General features: G+C 40.5%; 1 long non-coding RNA gene across 1 annotated transcript; it reads right to left on the reverse strand.

Annotated features, from left to right (window-relative positions):
- Positions 1-528: 528 nt before the first annotated feature.
- LOC120554505 lies at positions 529-10,051 on the reverse strand. The gene is made up of 3 exons (XR_005638485.1): positions 10,012-10,051; positions 1,116-1,217; positions 529-577 (listed from the first exon to the last, which is right to left on the reverse strand). It is a non-coding gene; the product is annotated as an uncharacterized LOC120554505 (long non-coding RNA).
- Positions 10,052-13,196: the final 3,145 nt, after the last annotated feature.

Raw genomic sequence — 13,196 nt, forward strand, 5'->3', positions numbered from 1 at the left:
AAACGTCTTAAAAATATATTTCTTTTAAATGTCACAGAGGCTAAGGCCTGGTGGGGGTCAGCTTAAGCCCGGTTGGCCACCAGGCTTTGCAAATACCACTGGGGGGAACCCTGCTACATTAATGACAATCAAAACATTAAAGTAAATCACCTCACATGTTCAGGTGGTTCAGGTCAAAAGTAAAGAACAAAAGGAGGAAGGCTGTGATTGTGAGTGATTGCACCTGAAGGGGACGATTCCTTACCATGTAGGAGTGTTCGATTTTAACTTCAGGTGCATCTCATGTCGCTTAAATTCTCCTCAACTCCTCTGCTTGCCTCCCTTCCTCGCATCTTAGTCCCTCCCACAGAGGAGGCACGGGAGAGACGCGGGGAAATCATCGGAGGAGAGAGGCAACGAGCAGAACATGTGTTTTAGAGGGATGAGACGTCCTTTCCTCTGAAGCGTCCCATGAATACGTCAGCTGTTTGGGCGGGGTTAGCAACTCCTTCAGCTGCACGGCTTCCGGGAAGGCTGCTCTCGTGTATCCTCACCTATAGCTCCTCGATGATCCCTCCTCGATGACCTCTCCTCGTTCCTAGGGGCAGAAATAAGAGCTTTGAGACCGCCTTCACCGAGGAGGGACAGAACAACTTCCGGTTCAGCCGAGGACCGAGTAGTCGAGGAGCTATCAAATAAGGGCCATGAGATGCAGCTCATAACTCCTCAGGTGTGGTCAGGTGGCCTCTGCTCACGGACTTTTAACAGAATGAATAAACACATTATGGTGAAGGAGCAGCATCATGGAACTTTCCGCAAAGAAGCATTTACATTTTATATGATCAATATTGATCATATAGCCAGGTATTGGTTTACAGTCACTTTTCATTAGTTGCAGTTGTTTTCGCTGCTGTGACTGCAGTCCCTGAGTCACTTTCACTGAAAAAGAACATTACCATTGTAAACAGTCAGTACAGTAAAAAGAAGCAGAGTATTACATTGAAACATAACAGTGCTTGATAATATCTCATTTTTGTGCAATTCATAAGAGCTAAATGTGCCACAGATATGAGCAATCAAGCTACAACTCGAGTCATATAATATTTTGTTGTTCAACTGTCCAGCTGTAATATTACCTCTGGCTTTACAAGAGGATGTTGCACTCCACCATCCACAGTGATGCACAATTACTCCTTCAATATGATGCCACACAAAGACGATTTGGAGGGATGGAGAATCTGATGAAAAGCATTGAACAGGAATGAAATCATGTTTTCCACACCATAGGTTCAGAAAATGGTGCTTGAGACACTGGAGAGCCCAGCGGTGGATTCCAATCTGTGGGCTGAAATTGGAAATGAACAGCGGTGCCGTCTCCATTCTGACAGCCCCGTGTCAATAAAAGTCAGTTTCTCTCCATTGCTTCCCATCGCTGACCACAAAGGGACTTTTGTCAGCTACAGTCAGAGCGCCAGACGGCTAATATTGTGCTAACGTGCAGCAAATGGCGATTGCATTTTCAACCAAAAGATTTTAAACGATTAATCTGAACATACATGGAGACAGCGAGCGACAGAAAGGGGAAAACAACGTCTTTAAAACCTCCACCTGTGCCCGTAAGTGCCATATTATACAGCAGTGAATTGGTCGTTTTTTCTGCAGTCAGAGTGAACAGCACTCGCCAGCTCCCTGTGCAGAGGAGATCATATAATGTGATTTATGGTTCTGGAGTGAATTATGGAAACACTGACCTTCCCTTTACATCCCATCAAACAGATAACTGGCCAGTAAGTTGCTGTTATGATAGGAGGAGGGGGAAGAACACTGTCATGCCTGTTTACATGTTCTGATGTAAGCGAATGGCAAATAAGACAAGATTCATATCGGACGCTGCTTTTGATATATGAATAGGAATCAAAAATGTGGCTCTGGTGAAACTCTGAGTGCATGTTTATTTTTTATTTTTTTTTATCATGTCCACACAGTTGCAGCAACGCTACCAGCTCTGGCCTTGGTCTTACAAAATGCCATTAAAAGGCGGTATCTCACATACATATTTTTTTTTTTTTTTGCTCAACAGAATGTCATGACAGTACCATCTCTGAGATTTTTATTTTTATTTTGAAGGAGGAGAAAAAAAAAACCTTCATCTCCCCCACCTTTGTTTGCACTTACAATTTGCATATCAAAGAAATCCCATCGGGACCTGCTTTGCATATTTACATCTGATTAGTAACTTTAAATGAACATGTCAAAAATGGTCGACTTTTCTTTTTTGAATGTGCGAGGACTACCTAGCTTGTATAATTAGTGCCAGCACATGTAACATAGCCAAAAAACAAAAAAAAGCTGATTTCAAACAACACAAGAGGCACCTTTTATATTGCCTTTCATTAGGCATACTCAAATATTCCTGTCTCACCTTGGACCTCAAAGCTTGCTAAATGATAACTCCCTTCGAATGATAAAGACAAAAATATGTACTGTATGTTTGTGGTAATATTTCTTTGCAATGACATTAGGTCTTGTAAATCCTATCAGTTTGCTTCTGATGGGAATATTTTTAGATGTACGGAGGAAGAGTTTGAAAAGAGAACGGTCTGGGTTAAAGGTCAGTTAGTTCTGTGACAAAAACAATCTGTCTGCTCACCGTCATATAGTTCAAAGTCACAATAGGGTAAAGTGATATTCTGTCTTCTTACCTGACAGCAGAGTATGTCTCAATGCTGACATGTTATTCCTCTTATTCTAGAGACTAGAAGTGAGATCTAAAACCAAATTTAAACATTTTATTTTGCCTGTTTTGTCACATGTGGGGAGGGATAGGAGGGACAGACTCAAGGGCCTGTGCTTTCTTATTTCCTCCAAGTTGACATGTTTGACGCCTTGCGTGTCTGTGTGTGTGTGTGTGTGTGTGTGTGTGTGTGTGTGTGTGTATGTTGCAGCAGGTCGATAAATTTTAACCAAACTTTTTCCCTGCTGAAACTTCCGGAAGAATGAGCTCTCCTGCAGGCCACAGTGTGCACACAGGGAGCCTAAAAAATGAACTATGTGATTATTAATTGGAGTCTATTTTGATTCAGTATTCCACGCTGCATATCGTCATGGGCCTCAGTGGGATTGTGTCTGCGTAGCGGTGTGTTGGGGGGTGGGGGGCAGTCTGGAAGGCTGTGCCGTTTGGAGCACGGCTCGCTACCCGCACATCGGCATACCAATGAGTGGGGTTAAGAAGGCACGGCTCCTCGCGGAGACGCCGTTCCTTCAGCAGACCCAATCCGCCAAGTCTCCACGGACCTATTTCCAAAAGCTGCTCCTAATGTGGGCTTGTGTCAATCACCCCCACAGACAGCTCCCCCTCGCCCCCGACCCACCCCCTGTCCATATGAAATAGTCATACATTAGGAACCAGGGGAGAGCACCTTGCTGTCTAGGAGTCCTCATGTATTCTAATGCAATTCAAAAGCTATGGGTAGTTAAGTGGAAGACAGTTGCTGGTTGTTACACACCGCTCACTGGAAGCGCTTGCTTCTTTTTGGGCTTTTCAAAGAGTTGAGTTTCGACATGTAAGAATTCTGCCGCCTTTTGTCTCTGTTTGTTTGTTTATGAAGAGTCCTACTGTGCAGGCAAGTAAAGGATTTAACAGAGGAAGCGTTGTTCTGTCAGCGAGTGGACGGGGGCTAGATATTGGATGTCGCGGTGACATGTTTATGTGACAACATCATTTGACAGCCTTGACACTCCATAGACAAACACCTTCAAAAGAGCCGACAGTATACCTGCTCAAAAAATATAGGCATACCTTTTTGCTGCCAAATGTACACCAAGTTGATGGACTAATTTGTTTCATTTTTTTTTTAAACAGGGCTTGGAGTGTTTGAAACATAAGGGTTACATTTGGGCAGGTATGTCTTTAATACACGACTGAGTGCTGGAATAAGCAGCTGTGTGCAAAGTCTTGGTCGTAGTTGACAAAGAAAGTTAAGAGAAAGGATTAAATTATTCTTTCCGTAGTTTCATCTTCATCAAGGACTCAAATTTTGTATTTGTTTCTTTGGTAAATTTAAAGCATAGGGCGGGCAATATAGAATGATCACCACCCCATGAAAACAAGGTGTGTGAAGTGAAGATGTAAGGGACTGTATGAAAATGATTAGGTGGAGAGGGGGTCAAAAAACAGAAAAGAAGTTCTGTATTTTTTATTTTGCTGAAGGAAGGGCAGTCTGACATGTTTGAGGGTCTTTAAAGTGAGAGTTTCTTTTTTCCACCCCATATTTATAACACGTTACCCTTCCCTTAAAGTGGTAACAAGTTCAAATGATACACAATTTTGAACAACTAACGCCAACATTAAATATCCACGACTGAATGAGCAAAAACCAAAGCTACAGTTTAGAAAACAATTCAATGGTTATTAATTAAGATTTTAACACTCAGCTATGTGCTTCATCAGGTCTGTGTGGTTTGATCAGATTTGATTGACCGGGCTACTTGAGCAAACAACTCCACTCCTGTCACCACATTTTGATTCAAAAGGGAAATCCTAATTGGTGCACAGAAATATATGACATCCTCTTTTTTCAACTGAGCCCCGCTCATTTTAAATCATTGAGAAGCGCACGGACAAAACAAACGGGGACAAAAAAAATAGAGAAAACCTTAGCAAAGCTCTTCTAATTTGGCAGACAACGGTGTTCATGTGGAATCCCACCACTTATAGTAAGTTAATTGAACAAAAAAACTTTCAGGGCCTTTAAACGAGTTGTATCAATGCTGATATTTTAAGGGGAATGGTCAAGGGGAAGTGGTCAAGTCAAGTGGAGGGTCCATTGAATTTTTTAGTAAAGCTGGGGAGTGAACCAAAACATTTAGCCACACTCCCCACATCAAATAGCTTTGTACTTGTCACTAGATATTTAAAAACGGGTCAGGAATCTATACTTTCTTTGCAATTTTTAAAAAGAGGTCAAATGATTTTTCTAAACCAGCTGAGCACAGTAGTTTTTTTGCAAAATGTCACTCAAACTGCAATATCACATATGTTTGGGACTGTTTTCAGCCATGGATGTGGTGCTTTAGTGAGCAACTCAACATAAAATGGAGCTCTGTGGCACAGAGAAATAAGAAATATCAGGCTTTGATACACACACAAAACGTGTTAGTAGATACATTAAAAAAACAACAACAGCTTTCCATGGGCCATCTGAACACTCAACATGCATCCAAACCATTAACTTGCCTTTATCATCCCACAATATTACAATAATCATACACCATGTGCAATATTTTTCCTGTCCCGTCCTTAGTGTTTTTATGTCCTAAATTATTTATTGTCTATTTTGTTTGTTATCTCTAATGCACCTGCAGTTGTCACACTCACAATTTTGTTGTATGGTTCTCTGTACAATGACAATAAAGGTTAATCTTATCTTATTCATTGTTGATTTTGATATTTTCATGAGTTTTGTTGATAAGAAAAATATATAGTTATAAATGGTCAGTTCAAATTCATCAGATTGTTAGGTAAATGGCTAAAGCTGGACATCCATAACTACTAAATCTACAGCACTCAAATCTTAACAGAAAAAGATTTTTTTTTTTTAAGTGAAGAGGATCATCCTTTTTTTATCCTGTATTGACTCTACACTATTGACTGGTTTATTGCAGCCTGGAGTCTTATCACTCTACAACTAACACATTATCCCACTGTCAGGAGTCGTACTGCGGTGCCACGGAGGCAGCCGCGCTAAGTTCCTCCACGACCAAGGATCCAATCTCCTCTGGGGTCAAAGTACATAGGGCTTCCATGGCTGGTCCAATAGCACCATGCTTGGCTGAGTGCGGCCCATGCTGGGCCGCAGGTATAGTGGCAAGTCCACGGGACGTGAGGTAGGATGAGTAAACCACAGGGATCTGAGTGGATTTACTCTCCTGCCAGCATCCTTTTTGGTTCGTAGTGGACCTATTGTACTGGCTCAATATGTTATAAGCAAACCCAGAGACAAAAGAGGGACTCAGGGAGACGGCAAATAAAGGCAGGCAGAGAATGGTGCTTAGAGATGTGGTGTAACAAGGCCACTTTTTATTTATTAATAAAAAAAATGTTTCTCTCAAATAGCAAAAACTTAGCACCAATAGAACTGAAGGCCATCTGACTGAAAATTATCAACACTTAAGTATAGTTTTAAGTTCATCTTTATTCACGTACAACTTGTCTCAGAACTTAGTTTTACATATCTGAAAAGAAGTTGATAACCCAATTAATTGTGAAGAAGTCTGCTATGTAGAGAATGTGGATTTCTTTTAAATAGATTCATTTAACATAAAACATTGAAGGTTATTCCTTAGACAATATCCTTCTACTCACATCATTTTCCTACAGCCCCTATTGTTACTTTAAAGTTACATTTTCCAGAATTTCATTTCATAAACTAAAGACCTTGAATTCCAATGGAAGCAGAAGAAACCTAAAATCTTCCATTCCATTAATTGGGCACAGTTATTATATAGCATGAAGCCCAATGGAGGAATGTATCATTACTGTGCAAAGCCTGATAGTATGTGTGCTTTTAAAATTAATGACGGAAGCACTGACTTTTAGTCCATCTAAAATTTTCATTAAATTTCATTATTCAGCCGTCTCTGTGGCCCTGAATTAATAAACTTCAGGTATCGTACCATGAATTCATATTACATTTGAGACAGATAGAGCCAGGTATGCAGCCTTTTTTTCCCCCCCTTTCTTTACAATATCCTAAAAAAACGTAAAATTAAAAGTAAGTTCAAAGGGCTTTCTTCAGTGGCTTGACAATAGATTGTGAGGCCAAAGTACAAAACACCGCCCTCTTACAAACACACGCATACATTCAGGTGCTATTTTTATAGATTCTCAAATCAATGCTTCTAACATATATCACTCAATTGACTGGGAAAACCTCTCCTTCACTGACACTGACAAATGAAGAGCCCATGATAAAGATTTTCCCTAGATGCAGGTAAGTAGAAAAAAGGTCATGGTTGAAGCTCCTTAAACTAACGCAGCCTATAGGCAGGAGTCAGAATACAGATTGAATTTACCTAATTATTTCTGTCAGACATCGGGGGCCACTCTGTCTGAAAGGCTCTTCTGTTTGCTTCTTTTCTTTTACATAAAACATCTGTATTGTATCATTCCAAGGTTGGTTTTTAGACGGCTCAACATTTCATTGCATATTGTATAGAAAAAGCTGCCAGGATTCTAAAAGCATCCACAGATAAAATAGCAATAAAGTCCATATATCTTGTCTGCACAATCACGATTTCCTGCACACAATAACATATTGTGAATAGAAAGATTCCTGCTGTGTGTAGGGTTCATGTTTGTTTACCCTAAGTGTGAGGGCACTGAGGTTAAAGCTACCTTTAGGCTTAATAAAGAGCCAAAGCTGGAAGGTGGTGCGAACACCTGTTAGTAGCTCTGCCCTGACGGGATTTTCTTCAACAAACTCTTCAAAATGAGATTTGAAAGCAGCAGTGCATCATTCTGAGGCTCTGAACCTTCCACCCTAAACTCGTAGCAGAGATGGATGCAAAGTGTGCGTACCGCAGCATAACAATGCATTAGATAAGAAAGAATGTTGTAAACGCTATGCTTCTATAAGTTTCTGTGGATGAGGAGGAAGAGGAGGATGGATGGTTCAGGTTGGGTCTGGCCAGTCACTGCTCTCTCAGGGAAGTTATCAACACAGACTTCAGGTGAGAAAAGTCATTATTAACTGCATTTACAGTAAAGGTAGTCTGGAGGTAAAGTGCTTCTGTACTCCCGCTGGCCTGGAATGGATTCCTGCCAAATCTTTCTCCTCTGCATCAACGTGACTTTTTCTATCTCTTTTAGTTTTAATAAAAGGAAACAATATATTACTGATCTACTGTGTAAAGAAAGAAACCGAAAGTTCATTCCCACGACACAACTGGCTTTTGGTTGTACTTTCATCCGAAGCTAAATATGAACCTGAGAACCAATCCCAGGTAGCAAATCAGTTAGAGCTGCAAAGATTAATCAATTAATCAATTAGTTGTCAACTATTAAATTAATCGCCATCTATTTTTTAATCGATTAATTGATTTGAGTCATTTCTTATGAAACAATTCTCTGATTGCAGCTTCTTAAATGTGTATATTTTGTAGTTTCTGGACTCCTCTGTGACAGTAAACTGATTATCTTTGAGTTGCGGAAAAAGGCTTTGGGAAACAATGATCCACATTTTTCTCCATTTTCTGACATTTTATAAACCAAACAACTTATGAAAATGACAATGAAAATAATCGTTAGTTGCAGCCCTAAAATCATTGATGTCATAATAAGCAATGCAAAGACCTTTGTGCTCTTGGATTGGGCTTCTCAAAAAGTAGTATCAGGTGTGTGTAAACAGCACCAGAACATAGGGAAAAACCCACCTGACTGATTATAAAGAGACTTTCAAAAAAATTAAAGTTTACAGTTTAGTTCTAGAAATTAAATAAATCATAAAAGACAAACAGTGATGGCCAGAGGGAGCGGTGTGAAGTCTGATGAATATCCTCAAGTGATGTCACTTGAGTCAGCGTTGGTTGGAGCTAAAGACTACAAGTTTGCGCATGAAAAAAAATTAATAAAGTGCAGGTTTGAAGTTAGAAAGAAGTGATCTCACCAGACCTCTGTAGCTCCTCATCTCTGCTTGCTAGCGGTACTAGCACAATAAACCCAAATCTCCGGCCAAACTGTCGGTGGTCAAGTTGCATTGTGGGTAATGTAGGTGCCAGGTTTGGCGAAGAATGAAGAGGAATAATGTGTTAAATAAAAGACGACGTAGTTAGTCACGGCCACGACTGACGATTCACCAATAACAATATTTATTCTCAGACTGCTCACACACTTAAATAAACATAAATTCACAAACTTTATCCGGTGCGCCTCTGGTCGCCCGGTTCCTCTCCCATGTGCACAGTCCAGTTAGCCTGGTCCTACCAGACTCTGGTACATTTCATTTGTACAGAGAGTCTGGCCACTCTCCATTGACCAGTGTTAACTTCCTTGAAGTTTAAAACTATTGGATCTGTCCAGAGCCCCTCTGGATCTGCCATAACCAATCGCTAATGTTTGGTCGTGACGTATGTCATGCGCATGTGCAACAACAGGGGAGACCGACAAGGCTTATGTTTAGCATTAGCATCGCTAGCGTTCGCCTTAGCCAACTCCTTCACCACTAACGGAGCGTGCTGGAAAATCTAACTTTCCCCGAACCCCGTGGGGAGGAGGGCCACGACATCATCGCCACCAACAAAACTCAAAGATTGGTCTTGCTCGGGCTTTAACTTCTGGATATTCGGCAGCGTTGCCACAACGGACCGAATGGCTTCGCTCGCATCTTTCTGCGCCGCCATTACGGAACAACAACTCTAGCGCACGGCCTCAACGTCATCGTCCTCAGCCACTCCCTCCATTCGCTGATTGGACCACCAAATATTTGGCCAGAGAAAACCCAAGACTATACCACGAACCCAGACCTAGTACTGAAGGGAAATGAAAATTGATTGTAAGTACGTAGGAGGGCGGAGCCAGGCTACAGTCCAGTTGCTCAGAGCTTTAAACACAGTTCAAATAAGAATAAGAATGTGCAGTGGTGGAAGAAGTATTCAGATCCTTTACTTAAGTAAAAGTACTAATACCACACTGTAAAAATACTCTGTTACAAGTAAACGTCCCGCATTGAAAATGCTACTTAAGTAAAAGTATGTAAGTATCATCAGGAAAATGTACTCAGAGTATTAAAGGTAAAAGTACTCAATGAAGAAAGATCCTCACATTTTAGAAACAGGAGACGATCCAAACAGTTCTGCCAATCAACTAAGTGATTAATCAGCTAATCATTCCAGCTGGACATGTAGGCTGTTATATTGTTGGGTAGTTTAGTTTATAATAAAACATCTTTTTTTAAAACTACATATGTTTTGTGTGCAAAAATCTTCATTTGTAAAGTAAAGCTGTCAGATTAATTGTAGTGAAGTAAAACTTACAATATATTCCTCTGAGATGTAGTGGAGTTGAAGTAGAAAGTGGCATGGAAAGAAAAGATTCAAGTGAAGTAAAAGTACCTCAAAAGTGCAGTACAGTAGGCTACAGTACTTGGTTACATTCCACAGTCATCACACTACTGCATATGAAGGGAGAGTGGAATCAGACCAACAAGAACACACCTGGCACTGCTCTGATGAGCTCCCCCCACACCTGTCTCCACTGCAGCTGACTGCAAACCACGGCCACCTCCACACTCTGCCTCTCTGGTTACTTTACACGTGGCCGGCTATTTTCATAAACGGACATTTCAACCTCTCCGTTTTCAAAAATAACACCGTGCACAGCTGTCAGTTTTCAGAAAAGTGTTCATTTACACATACCCGTTTATATATGCCGTCAAGAGCATGCCAAACCTGTAGGTGGCAGTGTAACGAGAAGCTCAAGCCCACGTTAGCCAATCAGAATCCCCAAAATAGCAACAACAGCGACAAATCACTTCCTCTCTCTTCTCTTCCTCACTTCCTCGGCTGCCTAAACCTCCGTTTGTCTCAGTTTACATGCAAACTTGCAAACAAAGTTTTCCAAAATCTCCACTCTGGCTGGAGTTTCTAGAAAGAATCGTTTTCAGAGGGATAATGTCTCAGTTTTTCAAAATAACCATGTACATATATTTGGCTGTTCAGCATATATTTTGATCCTTTTTTTAACTGTCCATCATGAGTCCAAAAAATGTTAGAAGAGTGCAATGCTAATTCTGTGAAGTGCTCTTTTAATTTGATCCAACTGGAAAACCCTACGGTGACTTAAAGCTAGGTCCAGTCCATGTTTGAGTCCGCAGAAATCCTACTCAAATAAATGTCACAGCAGTTTGAAGAAAAAAAAGAGCTTTTATGAAGATAATGACCCAGTTATTCAGTGTGTTATTTTTGAATACTAAAGCCTGAAACATGGAACACTGTGGATTCGATGTGCCATAATAAGTTTTAAATGAGCTAATTCCTCTAGAAGAATTAAAGATATGAATATTAAAACCCTGTTGAAGAGGCCCATGTATGTTACAGAGAACAGGACAACCACGAAGACAGCGGAGACAAATGTAACTAATTGTCATATAACCTTCAAATTGGGGGGCATGAAAGTGTCTAAATAATGGCTGCTAATTTGCCTTGTATTGTGCTTTCTTGATGGGTTTAAATTGAATGAGTCAGGATCCATTGTGGCGTAATGTGAAAGCTGGGGCACTGGTTCACACCGGAGACATTCAGGGTCGAAGCTGCTCCAAATGAAGGGGTGACGTGGGGGAGTGAGGAGATTTAAAGTAAGGCAGCTGAGTCAATGGATGGCCGGGGTGCCGATTTGGCACCATATTCATGTAACCTTGAATTATTGTTTTGTTTTTTGTTTCTGCATTGAGAGCTTTTTTTTCACTAGACCTTCACAAAAATATATCCTTTTTCGTCATCCACATTAATGGCACAATCAGTCATCCAAAATTGCAGTCACAAATTATTCATTCTAATCCTCCATTTGAGGACACTAATGCCTCTAATTGGGCTTTTATGACTTACAAACTGTATCTTCCTCTCTTTTTTTGTTCCCCCTCTGGCGTTTGTTTTTCTTCCTTCCTGCCATGCTGCGGAGTGACATTGAGCCTCTCCCTGTCGGGGTGCTCTCTTGTCTCACTCCAGTGCACACTTTCGCTGTCCCCTCTCCTCCTCCCCTAGACAATGAGCTTTTGACTGAATACATTATCTGAGCTGTTGTTCTGTTTGTTGTTGTTTTAGCATCCAGGAAAAGAGATGAATTATTAATGATGACAGACAAAAAAAGAAAGAGAAGAATAAAAACTCTAGTATTTTTTTTTTTTTTTAAGGAACGCTGCTGAGTGCTGCGGCTCCATCAAGAGGCTTGCAAATAAGACTGTAAAAGGCAGCACTTAATAATACAGCCCATGACTTACAGTGTCATTTTGCTCTGTGAATCAGGTCAAACACTCACTTGTTCCTACTGATGCTGTACATTTTTAAAAGGAAAGGAGAAATACATTTTACTCTAAGTCATTTTTTTTTTAAATACTTACAGGGTACAGTACTGAGAAACAAAACAAACAAAACAGAAATTATGGAGAACAATGGTCAACATTTCATATAACTGCCTTGTTCTTATTGTGTCACTAAATACTAAAAAGGGGAGAACAGTCAAAACTTTATATTAGAGTCTGCATTCTTACTGTAAATCGCATGCTGTTTTATAATGTGTTACCACGGTACATTTGAGTTTAGTTGGATCCAGCAGCGGAGAAGCCAGAGTTTGACATATTATACAAAGAATTTGGGGTGCAGTGGAGTCCCACATAGCTCTTAATCACATCGTATAGGACGTATAGGACCTTAAAATAAAGCTTCCTAACTTAATGTACACATGTATTAACACAAGGTAATTACAGCTGTTTGGATAATTTAATTCTTAACGCCAAAAAAAAAGGGCTTATGTCTTAATACTCCTATCAAAGCCAATGTCATTCTCAGGCCTTTCTTAATGTCCCTGATATGAAGCAGGGATTACTGTGCCCCCTCTTGGTTATAAGTCAGCACTACATTGTCAGTCAAAGCTCCCATTACAAGCAAGTTCTCAGTGAGATTATGGACAACTGGTGTGCTCATTAGAGTGATTAGAGTCGAGCAGCAAAAAAAGTGGGAGATATACACAAAGGGTGACAGATCAGAAGGAGGAAAGAATGCATTGTTTAGCATTTAAGTGCTCATTTGTTTCACTGTATAGAATCAGAGAGCAGTTGCTGATCAAGCAACAGCCCCCAGTGACAAATTAACCGCGGTGATTGTGTCAGTTTTTCAGTGCATTGAATCGGAGACGTCGACCATTCATCACAGAGAAGAGTTAAATTTTTTTTCCCCTTCTCTCAGGATTCAGTGATAAGGAATGAATGAAGAAAAATGATAGAAAGATAGGGCTTGTCCACTATCTATCACAGAGCAACAGGGACCGTCTACTGTACGTTCAGCCATCAAAACGCTGCTTCTGCTTTTGTTCCTAGTTGCGTATTTTATATAGTGCTCCCAAGCATCATCAATCAAACTGGCTTGACTTTGTGGCTTGTGTAAAAAAAAAAATGTTTCACTATGTCCTTTAGCGTGCAAGCAACAGTGGATCATGATTTAAAAGG

The sequence above is a fragment of the Perca fluviatilis genome, chromosome 24, assembly GCF_010015445.1.
Source record: "Perca fluviatilis chromosome 24, GENO_Pfluv_1.0, whole genome shotgun sequence".
Lineage (NCBI taxonomy): Eukaryota > Metazoa > Chordata > Actinopteri > Perciformes > Percidae > Perca > Perca fluviatilis.